The sequence below is a fragment of the Passer domesticus genome, chromosome 1, assembly GCF_036417665.1.
Source record: "Passer domesticus isolate bPasDom1 chromosome 1, bPasDom1.hap1, whole genome shotgun sequence".
NCBI lineage: Eukaryota > Metazoa > Chordata > Aves > Passeriformes > Passeridae > Passer > Passer domesticus.
In genome coordinates this window covers 129,553,932-129,567,915 of record NC_087474.1, presented here as the reverse complement: position 1 = coordinate 129,567,915, position 13,984 = coordinate 129,553,932, and the positions used below count along the sequence as shown (strand labels likewise).

The 13,984-nt window shown below is 38.7% G+C and overlaps 1 protein-coding gene and 1 long non-coding RNA gene across 8 annotated transcripts in view; one reads left to right on the top strand and one right to left on the bottom strand.

Annotated features, from left to right (window-relative positions):
• The window catches only part of STAU2 (staufen double-stranded RNA binding protein 2), a 169,196-nt gene that overhangs the window by 133,145 nt on the left and 22,067 nt on the right, over positions 1-13,984 (top strand). The gene's annotated exons all lie outside the window — the stretch shown is intronic.
• Positions 7,871-10,683, bottom strand: LOC135280967 (uncharacterized). The gene is made up of 3 exons (XR_010347768.1): positions 10,339-10,683; positions 8,847-8,996; positions 7,871-8,231 (listed from the first exon to the last, which is right to left on the bottom strand). It is a non-coding gene; the product is annotated as an uncharacterized LOC135280967 (long non-coding RNA).

Below are 13,984 nucleotides of genomic sequence, written 5' to 3'. Positions count from 1 at the left end.
GGTCATGCCAAAATCTTATCAGAGCATGACTATTTAGCATGCCAAGACTGAAGCTATTTAGGTGGCATACTAATGACTTATTTGCTGACAAGATTCACTTTTAGAAACTCCCTCTTCACTCTTTCACTATTGATAGTTAGAAGTGTAAAAAGTGTAGTTATCAAAATGCATTAGTGGGAAGAAAGAATAAATTTTCAAGTGACTTGTGATTAGAGATGCTTCAGTTTAGAAAAAAAATGTCAAAGAAATGGATTTTTAAGAGGCAAGCAAATATTTTCTGAAAAATCAAGGTATGGATAGGTGTTTAAAAGTCAACCAGCACTGGCACAGCTACTTAAGTTAATCCTTCTGTAAATCTTCATCAGAAAATTTTTGCACTCCAATTACTTATCTAGAACACCACTTTAATCTGTAAGTATTAGCTTGTTTCAGAAGTGTTGCAGCTGAATAGGAAAAACTGGTGGTGATATTTTTCTGAATAGTTGAACAATCCAATATACTATAAAATTACTGTAATACATATATGCTTTAAAAAACAGATCGTCTATTTACCATTAGATCTTCTTAAGCCACAAATATCTACCTGGTTATTTTTTCATAAGTGTATTCTCTATAAAAGTAATTAATCCATCCCCAAGCAATATATTTAACCATTCCCAGTAAAACACAGTTTTGAATGTTGCGTATACCTTGACCTACAGAGTTAATCCACAGCTTTCCTTGAAGTATATACACACAAACATCAGTCCTTTGCAGAAGAGACTTTAAAGGATTTATCTGTAGATGCTTGAAGGAAAAACCATTTGTTAAAGTAGTATTAAGACTTACAGATTATGTTTAACATTTGAAATACATCAGTAGCACTGAGTCAGTTTGAGTGTCTCAGCAACTAACTAGTCCCAGAAAGAATTGGTGGTATCCCACAAAGTGCTGATCTTCAGCATTTTTAGTGCTTTGCAGAATTGATTTCTCAGTCCCAAGGCAATTGTCCATATCATGCAAGTGCTGCATACTATTATAGTCAGAAGCCTCCGTTTGAGAGTAATCCAAGAAAAAATGCCAGTGTATTGTTTCCAAGTTATTTTTGTAAAGTATTTGGCTCCAATGCATAGCTAATTTTCAAAAGGCTCTTTGAAAGTCTCTCATTAGAAAAATAGATTTTTTTTTATGTGCATAGTTCATTTTTAAACTAAATCTAGCTAAAAATTGCCACATAAGCTGTTTTTCAATAGAGGACCAATAGCCATATTTTTGTGTCTCCACAGAAGGAATACATTTATATTTTTAAAATATAAGTATTTGAGTAGCCATATAAAATAAGCAACATGAAGGTGCCATATTGAATTCATTAAGATTTCTCTCTCATATGTAACCCCAAGTATCTAGATCCTTATAATTTTATTGGCAGAAGGAGCAAGTACATGGCTTGCCAGATCAGCTGGGCTATGAATAGCTAAACATTAACACACTTCCAAGCTCATGTTTTGGTTTGGGTTTCTGCCTTCAGTGTAGGTTAAGAAGTCCCCACTGATGATACCATCTCCAGACCGTATTTAGCAGACATATTTGGCCTGTCCTGTTATCACCCCAGCAAAGCCAGGAGATGGAGTATCCTTTGATTCCTGGTCCCTTTGGCTGTTCACTGCTCAGCTTTCTTGCTGCTCTTTGTTCACTAGGGCATAACTTCAAGCTCAGTACCACAACACACTTGCTAGACTGTGGAACAGCCAGGCCCTAGGAAGTTGTGATTCCTATGGCTGTTGCTGTCCCAAGGATCAGTGGGCTCAAAGAAAACCAAGAGCAAAGAATAGGTCACTGATTCGCTCTTCTTCTCCTTTGATATAAGTAATTACTAGGAAACAAAACTTAACTTTCACTTCATAACCAGAAATTAGTACCATTTTTGTTTGACATTGTGACATCTTAAGTTGTTAAAGGGAGCCCTTGGTGGCTCTCAGGGATTAGCAGGGGGAAATATTTCACTTGCAGGTCAGCTGCACAGATCTGTCCTGGGGCACAGGTGATTGACAGCTGTTGCAATGTGATGTCTGCAGGAGGCCCTGGAAGGAGCTGCAGGTTGGGGCTGGGTAGGCAGGTGTGAGTGCTGCAGTCCCACGCTGCCAGAATCAGTAATCCCTGCCGGCAGTGCCACGACGGCTGCAGGGACTGCGTGGAAACCCAGCTCAGGGTGAGACCCTGCTGCCGGGGCTGAGCCTGCATGGGAAGCTGTGTGAAACCTGCACCTCGTACCAGCTCTCTGGGATAAGGCTGCTCAAGTGAAGCAGGAACCTGTCCTGAGTTGCTTTGTGCAGGCAGTTCTCTTTAAGCCTGAGCATTACAGTGTGAGGCAGCTCTGGAGAAATTGAATGCCAGAGGGAAGGCTTTAATGCCCTTCCCTATTTCTGTCCCAGATTCCTTTCCACAAACCTGCATTTCACCAGGCTTTTTCCCTTACTACTTCACCTACTTGCCACACTTTCCCATGCAAGCTTTTTTTCCTTGTAAATGATGTGAAGCAAATACCTAATGTTATCTTTAGTGCTGACACAAGAAAATTAGAGGAGGTATATTACAGTGCTGTTCAGTATTCTTTCCAGAGAAAACTGCTGGTTAGGTCAATTTACTTGGCACTGTACACTGCTTTAATCTTAACTCGAGGCCTGCTATAGATGTACAGCAGCTGGGTCTAATGTCTTCATGCATGGTTGCAAGCAAGTCAGTTAATTTCTGTTTGTTGAGAGGTAGGAATCAAGCAAATTTTTCTCTGTTGAATGGAAACATTGTGGGGCTGGTAACAGGTGAATAAGCAATACCGGATAACAAAACAACCTGGAATTTCTGTCTGAACTTTGAAGAGCTGGATTCCATAACAGAGAAGTCACAGTTTCATCTACTTTAAAATGGCAGTGGTTTATCCTCAAACCTTCAGTTGCAAGAATTAAAAGGAAAACTGGCTTGACAGACTTTGTTTGTGAGAAAATGTGTCACCAGTGAAGAAGCACTTGGCTTCAAGTCCACTTGCAGTGCTGTAAGCTGCTAACTGGGGTGGTCAGTTTATTGCTAAACCTTTGTTCAGGGTACAAAAGCTAAACAAATTGCTCACCTGTCATGCTGAGGTCTGCTCAGGCTCTCAATGACCTCTTGGGTTATATTTATCAAGATTGGTGGTGTATGTCCATAGAGGTAGCCCTGACTGTGCAGACTGTCACCCATAGCCCAAGTTGCTGCCACATTCTGTGAAGCTGTCAAAGATTGGAGCTAAATTCATTGGATCTTTTGGCTTGGAACAGGTATTTAGTGTTATAACCAGTCAAAGAGTTACTGCTTAAAAATAGAAACTAATAAAAACATCCAGTGTTCTGACTAAATGTAAGACGTATCAGCTATGGGTCCATGGCTCGTTGTATAATCAATAAGTTTTTATCATTCTAACTAATAGTAGCTTAATTACAAATACACCCTAGAATTACTTGTAACTGTTTATATTTTTATGAAATAAAACTTTAGATAAAAAAAGACAACTAATCTAAAAAGTAGAAAATAAAATCTAGGTTTTTCTTCTCAGAGATGATATTTTGCTGTGGGCAAGGGGAGAGAGGGAGAAATAATCTTCTCAATTTACTATAATTCTTTTTTGTTGATGTTGTCCCTGTGTCTGTATTCATAGAACCATAAAATGTGGGGTGTTAAAAGGAACCTTAAAGATTGTGTAGTTCTACTCCCCCTGCCATGGGCAGGGACACCTTCCACTAGATCCAGGTATTCAGAGTAGAAGAACATACTTCCAAGCACCATAATTTTTTTCTAACAAGACCTTCTTCATCTGTATAGCCTAGCTTCTCTTATTTAGTGCACAGGCATAGAGAAGAAGTGGGAAATCTCAGTCCAAGTGGGATGCCAAATTAACCCTTCTCATTCCATAGTTTGCATTACTGCTGATGTCTCCATATCATCAAATCACCAGCTGAGGGAAGCTGCATTTCAGAAACCTTGTACCAAAGAATCAGTAAAAGGCTATTAAAAATTACAACCTGCATGGGATGGAGAATAAACATAATTATCTTGTAATTTCCATAGAGTGTATCTCTGCTGTTAGTTGAAAGGACAGCTAAGATGCAAATATTAGTCTGATATTTCCTCTCAAGCTTGGCTGCTTAAAGCACTTTCTTGTAAAGTTCTATGTTTACCTAAGCCCTTAGGGGAAAAGCCACCTTCCCCTCCCCTACCCCTAGTGGAGCTAATGAGCCATGCCTGTTATCCTCCCAAAACTCTTGTTTCAGCAGAAATTAATCCACTTTCTTTGCCCTGTTCTAACACATGCCACCGCGTTAAGCCAGGAAAATGAACCTTCTTGCCCTTTTGTGCTCACTGGAGACTGACAGATAGGTAGTACTTCTTTGTGTTTTCTTCAGTCATTATGTAGTTTGACTCTACATCTAAACCAGCTTAATTGCTCACTGCTGCCCAAAGAGCCAGTCTCGTCCATCTCATTCCCAAGTGCATGACTGCCCTGTCTCCTTTGCATGGCACTTGTCCCCGTGGTGACTCGGTTTAGGGTTCTAGAATTAGAAAAAAATGAACCCTATAAAAATACATTAATAGAATTACAGCTCCCGTTGGGGGTCAATCAGGTGTCTGTGGTGGTGAAAGTCTGGAGCAGGAGCACCTTCATGGCCTGAGAGGGGAGACACTGGACAGCCAATTTTAGCAGTGACACAGTGTTAGGTGAGTTTAGCTGTCTTGCCAAACTAGCCTTGGTATTCTGTAGAGGGTAGCATAATTGCACTATTCCACAATAAACCTGTGGTGAGTCAGCTGTATAACTGAATTAACTTTCCCAGTGAATCATGTTTCTAATGTCGTTCATTGGGCATGGCTGCACAGACCATCTGTTAGTGGTGAAACTGATGTGTATGCCTGACACACCACCCCTTCTCTTGGTGCCACTCTTCAGGCCTGTAGGAAGAATGAGGTGGGAAAACTGACCAGCATTAGACATGATTTCATTTTCCTGCCAAATTATTTGTATACTGGTCATTGGCATGTCCTGAAAGACAGTTGTAGCAGCGTAATTAATGGGGCAACACAAGGGCTGGAATGGTGATGGAGGGGTGGAGAGAGAAGGAGCGAGGAACCTCTTAAGCAAATATTGGCACCAAAAAATACCACTATAACCACGGCTGTGGTAAAGATTTAGCAAACGTTTTCCTTTATCTAAAGTGTAAGGGACATTTACATTTGGAATACTGAATTGTTGTGACAGTCTCAAAGATTAGCAGGGTAAGGCAACTCGCTTCTTGTCAGTGAAAGGGGGTGCGACTCTGAGCCCTGAATACAGGGGAAGATAAAGCAGCTGTCTGGCCAAAACTGGCAGTAAGTTAGTTTTAGAAGGACCTTCTAGGATTAGATAGCATATTCAGCATTTGTAGGTTACACAAGATGAATGGGGGAGCAAGGGACTCAGAGCAAGAGCAGCATTTTGCAGATATCACCTATCTGGGAACATGCACCCCTCTGAAACTTCTCAGCTGGAGCAAACATCCTGGGTAGATGACAAGACAAATGTGAACCTGCAAAAGTTTGGATTTCTATACATAAACCTGCCGTAGCATCTAAAGAAGTTATGCTGGCATCTGTCTGACTGCAGCTCTGTGTTTGCTGGTATCTTTCAATAAATACTAGTGCATAAAAACCTGCCAAGCCAATGCACTCACAAATTCTCAGTAGGGGCTTACTGAAGCAAAAGAAGAATAACAGAAGAATCAATCCCACAGTATGACTGATCTTTTACAAACAGCTTTGAAGCATTTGAATGTGTAATATTTTGTGATTGCATGTAAAGTTCTCTGATGTCTTTCAGAGAAATTTAAAATCTTGCCATATGCTTCAACCTTTTTTTTTGTGTCCGTGGGTTATGTGCAAATCTTTAGGGTGACTGCTAGAACAGTTGTGAGCATATTGGATGCCTGCATGATTCAGGGAGCGACTTGAAATGTGCTCAGCATCCCACGCTGACTACGGCCCATTGAACCAGAGAGCTCTCAACACCTTGCCACAGCAGGCTCTTAACAAGTGGACTGCATTATGTTAACTTCCTTGGAAGGAAATCAACTACTGCTCCCTCAAAATCGTCTGTGCCTTTCTGCCCAAATTTATAGGGGCTGACAGACTTTCTCTCAAGTAATTCTTTAGTGCTACTTTGCTCCACAGTGTGTGAAGGAGAAAATTTGTCATGGAGAGTGTCCTGAGAGCCAGACCCATAGGGCATGTCACTGGCACCTCAGGTTCTTAGAAGGCTAAGCCAGTTTGTGTCAATGCTCCCCATTAGCTGCCCTAATTTTCAGATAGAAACATGACTGTCACTTTGACTTAATTACATCGTTTCCTAACATACAATATGGTTCAGGTTTTGTTTTTTTGTCTGTGCCATGTGTAAAGTCTTTATAACAAGACCTAAAATAATGACTTTTTAGTAAAGGAAAACTGGTATTACATATTAATCCTATTTCTTATGGCTTTTCAAAACAGAGGCACAGCTACCTATATATAATTTTTTATACTCTCTTAATAAAAAACCCCATTCATTTAATGCTAATTTGGAACAACTTTTTAGTCAGAATGGGATCAGCTGAACTATTTTTCATGTATGTCTACAGAGTGCAGCCACATGCTACATAGCATGTTACAAACTTTGAATATTTCATGTGTGTAAATATGTTTTATTACTAAAAGTTTGCTTTATGTACTGTGAGCTCTGATCTTTATTTTAGGACTTTTTTTTTTACTTCTAGCTGTCTCAGTTACTAAATTTGAGGCATACAGCTCCAATTCGCAGCTCAGTCACCTTCTATTTAAAAATTATTCACTTGTTTCCCCTGAAAAATTCTGAATTTCTAATTATCAAAGGGAGCTGTTTATCGTTGTCTGAGGTGTTTGTTTGACAAGCAGTCATGCAGAAATAGTGCAATGTGTAGGCTCCCAGTATAAATAGAAGCAATCATGATCCAAACGGCAGATAAGTAATTGGAATAATAAGTAGAAATAAAGACGCTTTGTCAGTTTGCATTCCTTTTTCTGAAGCAGCTAAGGGCAAGTGTAGAAACTGATCCTTATCTTTAGTTTTTCTCCCAAAATAAGGATAAGATTGGATTTAAGAATAAGAGCTTACCATATGAATTTAGGTTTATGAGGATGTATTCTAGACTGTCAAAAATAGTATGCCTAAGGCAAATTTGCTTCTAAAGAAAAGAAAAGAATGCAATAAAGCTTGGGTTATACTGAAACTGAACTACAATATATTATGAAATAGCTTCGTTCAGTAATTCCTGGATTGTTGCATTCAGATTTTCAGCCCACTATGATTCTTTGCTGATTAAAAAAATCCTCTGATAAATGCCAAGGACTAGTGAAATTAAAGGTGTAGCTTTTTCTCCTATCTGAACTTTCAGACCAAGAAGTAGGTAATAATTTACACTTACCAAAAACAGCATGGTGACTTGAAACTATTTAATATATTTTAAAAAGTTGATTGAGAGTAATGATGATGAAAATAGCCTCAGTGAAAAGTGATCATCATGCCTATGTAAGAGACAATGTCTGACTAAGAAAGCTCTTAAAAATTGGTCCCTTTTTAGATACTTTTCACTCTCTCGTGTAGAATCTAGAGGTTGAGGTCAAAGGACTTAGGTATGGTCTGTGCAGTGTCTAGCATGACTTAGCCCCAATGTTACTCAAAATTGTAGCAGAACAAACTAGTCTTCTGATTCTTCATTGTATCATCTACTGAACAAGAAAGGCTTTTTGGATTATTCTTTTCTACAGGTTTGTAAATATTCTAGAACTAAAGAATAAGCAGATGCAACCCATTTTTTCCTGTACTGACAGTTCTTGTTTGTAGACTTGTTGTAGAAATAACTCCAGGACATCTGACATCTTATTCATATGAAATGTGTTGGCAAAATTTGTCATGAATTGATTCCATTTCTTCTAGTTCCTTTTTGGTTCTCTCTCTCTTTTTTTTTTTTCCTTTTCTGTGGGAGTATTTCTATTTTTTCAATCATTTTGGAATTTGGAAGTTTATTCATATCTCCTTAAGCGTATAATAGTTCAAGGAACACATAATCCCTTTCAGGCAGCAGTTTTTATAGCATGTGGTGGGTGCCTCTGAATCAGCATCAAATGTTGGCATCTCCACTTCCTCCTTCATCAGAAGTAGTGAAGTTTCATCAGAACTAGAGAGAAAAAAATATATCAAGAAAAGATAAAAAAGTGTGTTTCTTTCCTCATGGGAAAAAAAAAGAAAACCAGATTTAATATTAAATGGAAGAAAACAAATCCACTTTCCAAAATCATCCTGTGTACTTCCTCCAAGCATTACACAGTAGAAATTAGAATTTTTTCACTGAGGATGGATGCTGTTGATAACTAATAATGATAATTTAATATGGTTTTTCATAAACCAGAGCTCCTTTTCCTCTATATTTGTAATGTGATTTGATGTTTCTTCCATGTGTGGAAACCTTAGATTCACAATATCCTGTTTCTGGCAGGTCTAAAAAAGAACAACCTTCAGAATAATGGAGTTCTTAATCTGTACATTCAGATTAATAAAATGTCTTCCTACCTACTTTCTCCAATTTTCTCATCCATTTGATGTAACTACTGGAAAAAATATTTGGGTTCACTATTTAGAAAATCACTTTTGAGTTCCTGAGGCTGGTACTCTGTCTGTCTCTTAGCCTCATACAGGGACAAGAAGCAGGTGCCCAGCAGCCTTCCCTCTTGCCTTCTCTGCACCCTGACTTTCCTGGGATATCATCCCTTTAGGTAGGCCAGGGAGGACTCACCAAGGTGAGTGAAATATGCTGGGTCTGCTCCTGAAGAGGGCTGAAAGTCTGTGGTTGTTCTCCTGGCCTGTGTTCACATCTCAGATAATTCCATTGTGTCCAAATCTTCCTCCTCCAAACTTCAAACCCCATTGCTCAACAATCTGAACTCTGCAAGAAATAATTTAAGAAAATGCTTCAGGCAGTGGAAGGTAAAAAAGTTTCTGCTTGTAATGGGATCCCAGTATCACTTAAATTCAGGGATAATCTGATTCTTTTTTCTTCTTTAATTGGATATGTACAAGATAGAAAATTCACAGTGTTTCAGCTTTCAGGAGCTTAGTGGGAAGAGCCTATTATACTATAGGTAGGTATTACCCTCATCTCTCTTGCCAACCTCCCTGGTTGAAATAACAGCCTGAGAACAGGTCACTTTATATAAAATAATAACTGTGAGGGATTCATGGCTTTGCTCTTCTCAGATTATGAGCCCAGACACAAAAGTCTGACCAAAGCAATGGAGCCTTTACAAAATCTTTCCAGAGGAAGGGCTAGATGTCTAAGCTGTTTTCCCATCCCAACTCAGAGAAAGATTTTTGTGAGATCATATATCAACAAATAAACTTTTAGCTAAGCTATGGGAACAAACCCAAGTTATTTTGGCAAGTAATAACATCAGAGTTGAGTGAGGATGATGCAGAAACCTGAATTTTCAGTTCTTAATTTTGTCTGATATTTCTAATACTCTTTGAAATTAACAGATAACATTCTATCCTGTTTTTACTTTATTTCAAATTTAAATTTTTCATCAAAGACACATCATTTCTCAGTGTTGAAATCAATATTCTGTGATAACTTAATTCCATTTCTGGATGCAGCAGACCTAGATTCCTTGCTACACTAAATGGAAACAGAGTGCAGGGTATTTAATATCCTGTCATTGAGACAGTGCAGACTGCTACTACACACTGAGTAGTATATAAGTATATGAGTTTTGAAAATTAAAATGAGCTGGTAAGCTAACAAAAGAGTAATATATAAGCGTAGTAATTGTTTTTGCATCTAAGTGAGGCCACTTTAAATAATTGCAAGCAATTTGAATGTTTTGAACAATCTCTTTTAGTGTAAACTGTGCAACCAACTCTTCATAACATTAATACTTTGAAATAATTGATTTTCAAATACTGAAGCAGGCAGAGAATGAAGCTTAAGACTGCAAGGTGATAAAGACAAATGAGATTTGTGTAAATATCTATATTTAGAAAAGGCAGTACAAATTCAGTGAAGCAGAGCTCACCTTAAAAACAGCCTTTGTCCTGTGTGGAAAGTGTTCTATCATTTATATAATATGTATAGCTTTTATTTTCATGAAAGAAATACAGTATTGTTTAAAGGAGGTGGGCATTCATAGCTTTGTTAGTTATAAGAATCTACAGTCTCAGGCTTTTGAATTTAAGATATAAAGTTGTTTTCAACTTTATATACTGTATACCCAAATAAAGTAAGCATCTACCTGGGCTAGAGCAGAGCTGTAAACAACCTGACCACTTGCTTTTGTAATCTGAATTCAGCGCCTGTAATTGTCCTTTGTTGTCCAGCAGTATACTGGGTCTGGCTGGGATGGAGTTAACTTTCTTCCTAGCATCCTGTGTGAGGCTACAGCTATAATTTGTGACAAAACCAGTGGTGGTAACATGCCACTGTTTAGCCACAGCTCAATGGTGCTTGCATAGAGTCAAGGCCTTTTCTATCACAATCTACCTCAGTGCAAGCAGTTTGGATTGGGCAGGAGTTTGGGAGAGCACACAGCTGGGACAGCTGACCCTGCCTGGCCAAGGAGATATTCCATGCTGTATAACATTATGTTCAGCAATAAAGTAGGGGGAGAGTCCTTCCAAGATAACCATCACTTGGAAAGTGGCAGAGCATCAGTCTGCTGGTGTGAGGTGGTGAGTGATTGCCTTTACATCACGTGGTTCTACCTCCTTTTCCTTCACTTATTAAATGGTCTTTATCAACTCATGAGGGTTTTTTCACTTTTGCTGCTCCAATTCTCTCCCCCATCCTACTGTGAGGAGAGGGAGTGAGAAGCTGGATGAGGCTTAGATACCAGTCATATTAAATGCACTGCTAATATTGGATGCATGCAAATATGTCAGTTCAGCAGAACATGGTATTCTGGACTAACAAGGTGTATAGCCCTGAAAGCTCCCAGCTTTAACTTTGATATTGCTGTCAATAATCAACTTCATTCTCACAAAATAACAAAAGTGTGGGCTAAGTATTCGTTCCTTTTTCATTTCTCATTTTTTAACTCTGTTGACATGGACACATATTTCAAGACTTTGATCTCACATGTATTTCTTAAACTTAATCTGACAAGGAATTATGAGAAGGCCATGGATTTTGGGCATGGCATGTACTGATGCCTTGAGAGGCTGACCTGGAACAGGGCTATACAGAGCTAAGAGAATAAAGTAGGTATTTATTAAAAGGCCTTAAAGGATACACCTGGGGCAATACAAGAGCCTGGCCTGGGCTACACCCAAGATGGACCCAAAATGGTCACAAAATGGACAAACGGTCACAAGGTTTCACATTTTTATAAGTTTGGGTCCCTTTGCATATTGGGGTTAATTGTCCAATTACAGCTTCAGGTTATGAAGTCCCATCCTTCTTGTTTTTTCTCTTCAGTCCACTGTAGTTTATACTTTTTTGGGCCTGAAATTTAAATAGGTTGTCCTTGGTCTCAAGCTGGAAAAGGACTGTTTTGTCTACCTACTCTGTGAAGAGAACTTACTGACACTTAATATGAAGCTCAGAGCTACACAGCAAGGCAGCACAGAATCTAAAAACTATGAAAACTAAAACTTAAGGCATCATACCAGGATCAAAATGGAGTCCATGTACCAAATCTACACAGAAGCTGGATAGCTTGGCCTGCACTGTCTACATATAAATATCTTCATTTCAATGCTACCATTAAATTACTCAAAAACTAGAGACTAGGCAGAAAAAATGGCCCATCATTTTATTATATATACAGCATTTCCTGAGTTACCTTGAGAAATCTCTTCTAGTACACAAGACTTTGTTGCTCTTTCTCCACAGAGAACACTGTACAGAAATCAACATTTCAACATTATAGGCAGTATGTTCATCAGTGGTCTGGAAGTAAGCATGAAATCATCTCTTGGTAATGTTTGCTGATTGCATGAAGGCCAGCAGAGTGTTAAATGGTAATAAGTTCTAGAATACAATGCAATAAGCCTTGCTGACTCCACAAAGTGCATTCTGACTCAGCTAACTGCACACTTATTCATCAAGGAACAGGGGATCAAAGCCATACTGTCAGCACAGAGAAGTCTGGCTTTTAATTAGCTGATCAGGGGTCATATAGGATGGGCAATTGAGTAAGAAATCCCATTGAGCACTTGAACATGAATGTAAAAAGCAATAATAATTATGAGTTGCAAGATATATCCTTGTATATGGCATTGGTCAAGCTGATGCTGAAGGAATTACTCTAGTCCTGATGTCAGCATTTTTGAAGGGATATGGAAACACTGAAGCAAGTTTAGAAAACAGCCACAAAAAAGGATTTTCTTGAGGAAGTGGGGAAAATGCTTTCTGGTGAGAGACTTAGAAGCTCATTTGGTGTAATGTCTAAAGGAAAAAACTGGGAGCTGGCTTGATTCTTTAAGGAAAAATACTTAGGAAAAAATTTGGTTTTTCCTAAGGGACTCTTTAATCTACCTTAGAAGGACATAATTAAAACCGCTAGAAAAAATCAGAATGTATGCAAATTCAGATGACAATCAGAACATTTTTCTGTTCTGAACAGAAAAATGCTTACCCATGAAAACTTCTAAATGTCCCTAACAGGACCTATCCTGTTGCTGTGGCACACACTCAAGGTTGGCAGTATCATAAGAGGACAGACTAGACCAACCCAGGTTCCCTCCTGGCTTTATGAATTAATGAATCTATACGCTTTATAACCACAGAAGAGCACAGAAATCTCACAAACCTGTAACTTTCACCAGTAGATCAAGTTGCACAGGCCAGGAAAATCAGTGCACCTTGTGAGAGAGAGCATGGAGCTAAACTGAAGGAAGCATACTGGGGTGTGGTGCCAACTTGCTTTTAGAGTGAGGTCTCAGGTGAAATCTGAGGATTTCACCTGAGTGAAAAGTGCTTCTTTTTGGAATTGATGATTCAGTGTCTTTTCCACTTCTGTTTCGGGTTTTGAGTGGTGAATTCACTGTGCTTACATGGTGTTTTGGGCCTGTCTCTCTATCTCCTGCAGTTTCTAGCTATGATGAATTTCTCAAAACAGAGAGGAAGCCTGGCATCTGGCTCTGCTTAATGCAAACACAACTCAGAAATGCAGTTTTGCAAATGGTTTAAATCAACAAAACCAGGCTAATTATTTAGCTCATTTACTGTTTTCTGGGGGAAAAGCAGGACAAGTTGGTTTTTAAATTCTTATATGTAACTTAGGTCCTATTCTTACCTCTCTTGTTCAATGCTAAATCCCACAATTCTTGCAGGATTGAAGAACGGACTTCCAAAAGACAAATACTGTCATTCACTCTGGCGTTCTTTATCTGTCTAACAAGTTACTTTTACATTGCTACTACTTATTGAGCATTGGGTGATTTTTCCTTCTTTTAGTAAAAAAAATGATTAATACCTTCCTGGGGATACTTACCACAGCATATATTTCCTTACACGATATTTTTCTGTTGGTAGAGTGAGCCTATTTTTTCCCATGTTTTATGACTCGATGAAAGCTTGAAAACTACAGAGAAAAAGTTACAGGAGGGCTCTCAAAAAACTTTGGTGATTGAACTTGGGCTCCAAAGCTGTGGGTTCAAAGCCCATCCTGAAGCTTGAACTGGCAATAACACAGCTTAAATACTTCCTGTTGGATACATCATTCAAGTAAAAACACAGACAACAGTCTGGCTTTTTATCTGATGGAAGAGTTCTCTCTTTCTAAAAGTCTCCTTGCTCTCTACTAAAAGATAAACTATTTTCTACTGCAATCCCAAAATAAGGATTTGAGGTAGGGAGTTTGCTTGTATCGTAGGGGAGTTTGTCCTTAAGCCACAGAATAGTGTAGCCTGTAGTGAAGTCTGCCCCAGACTTTTCTT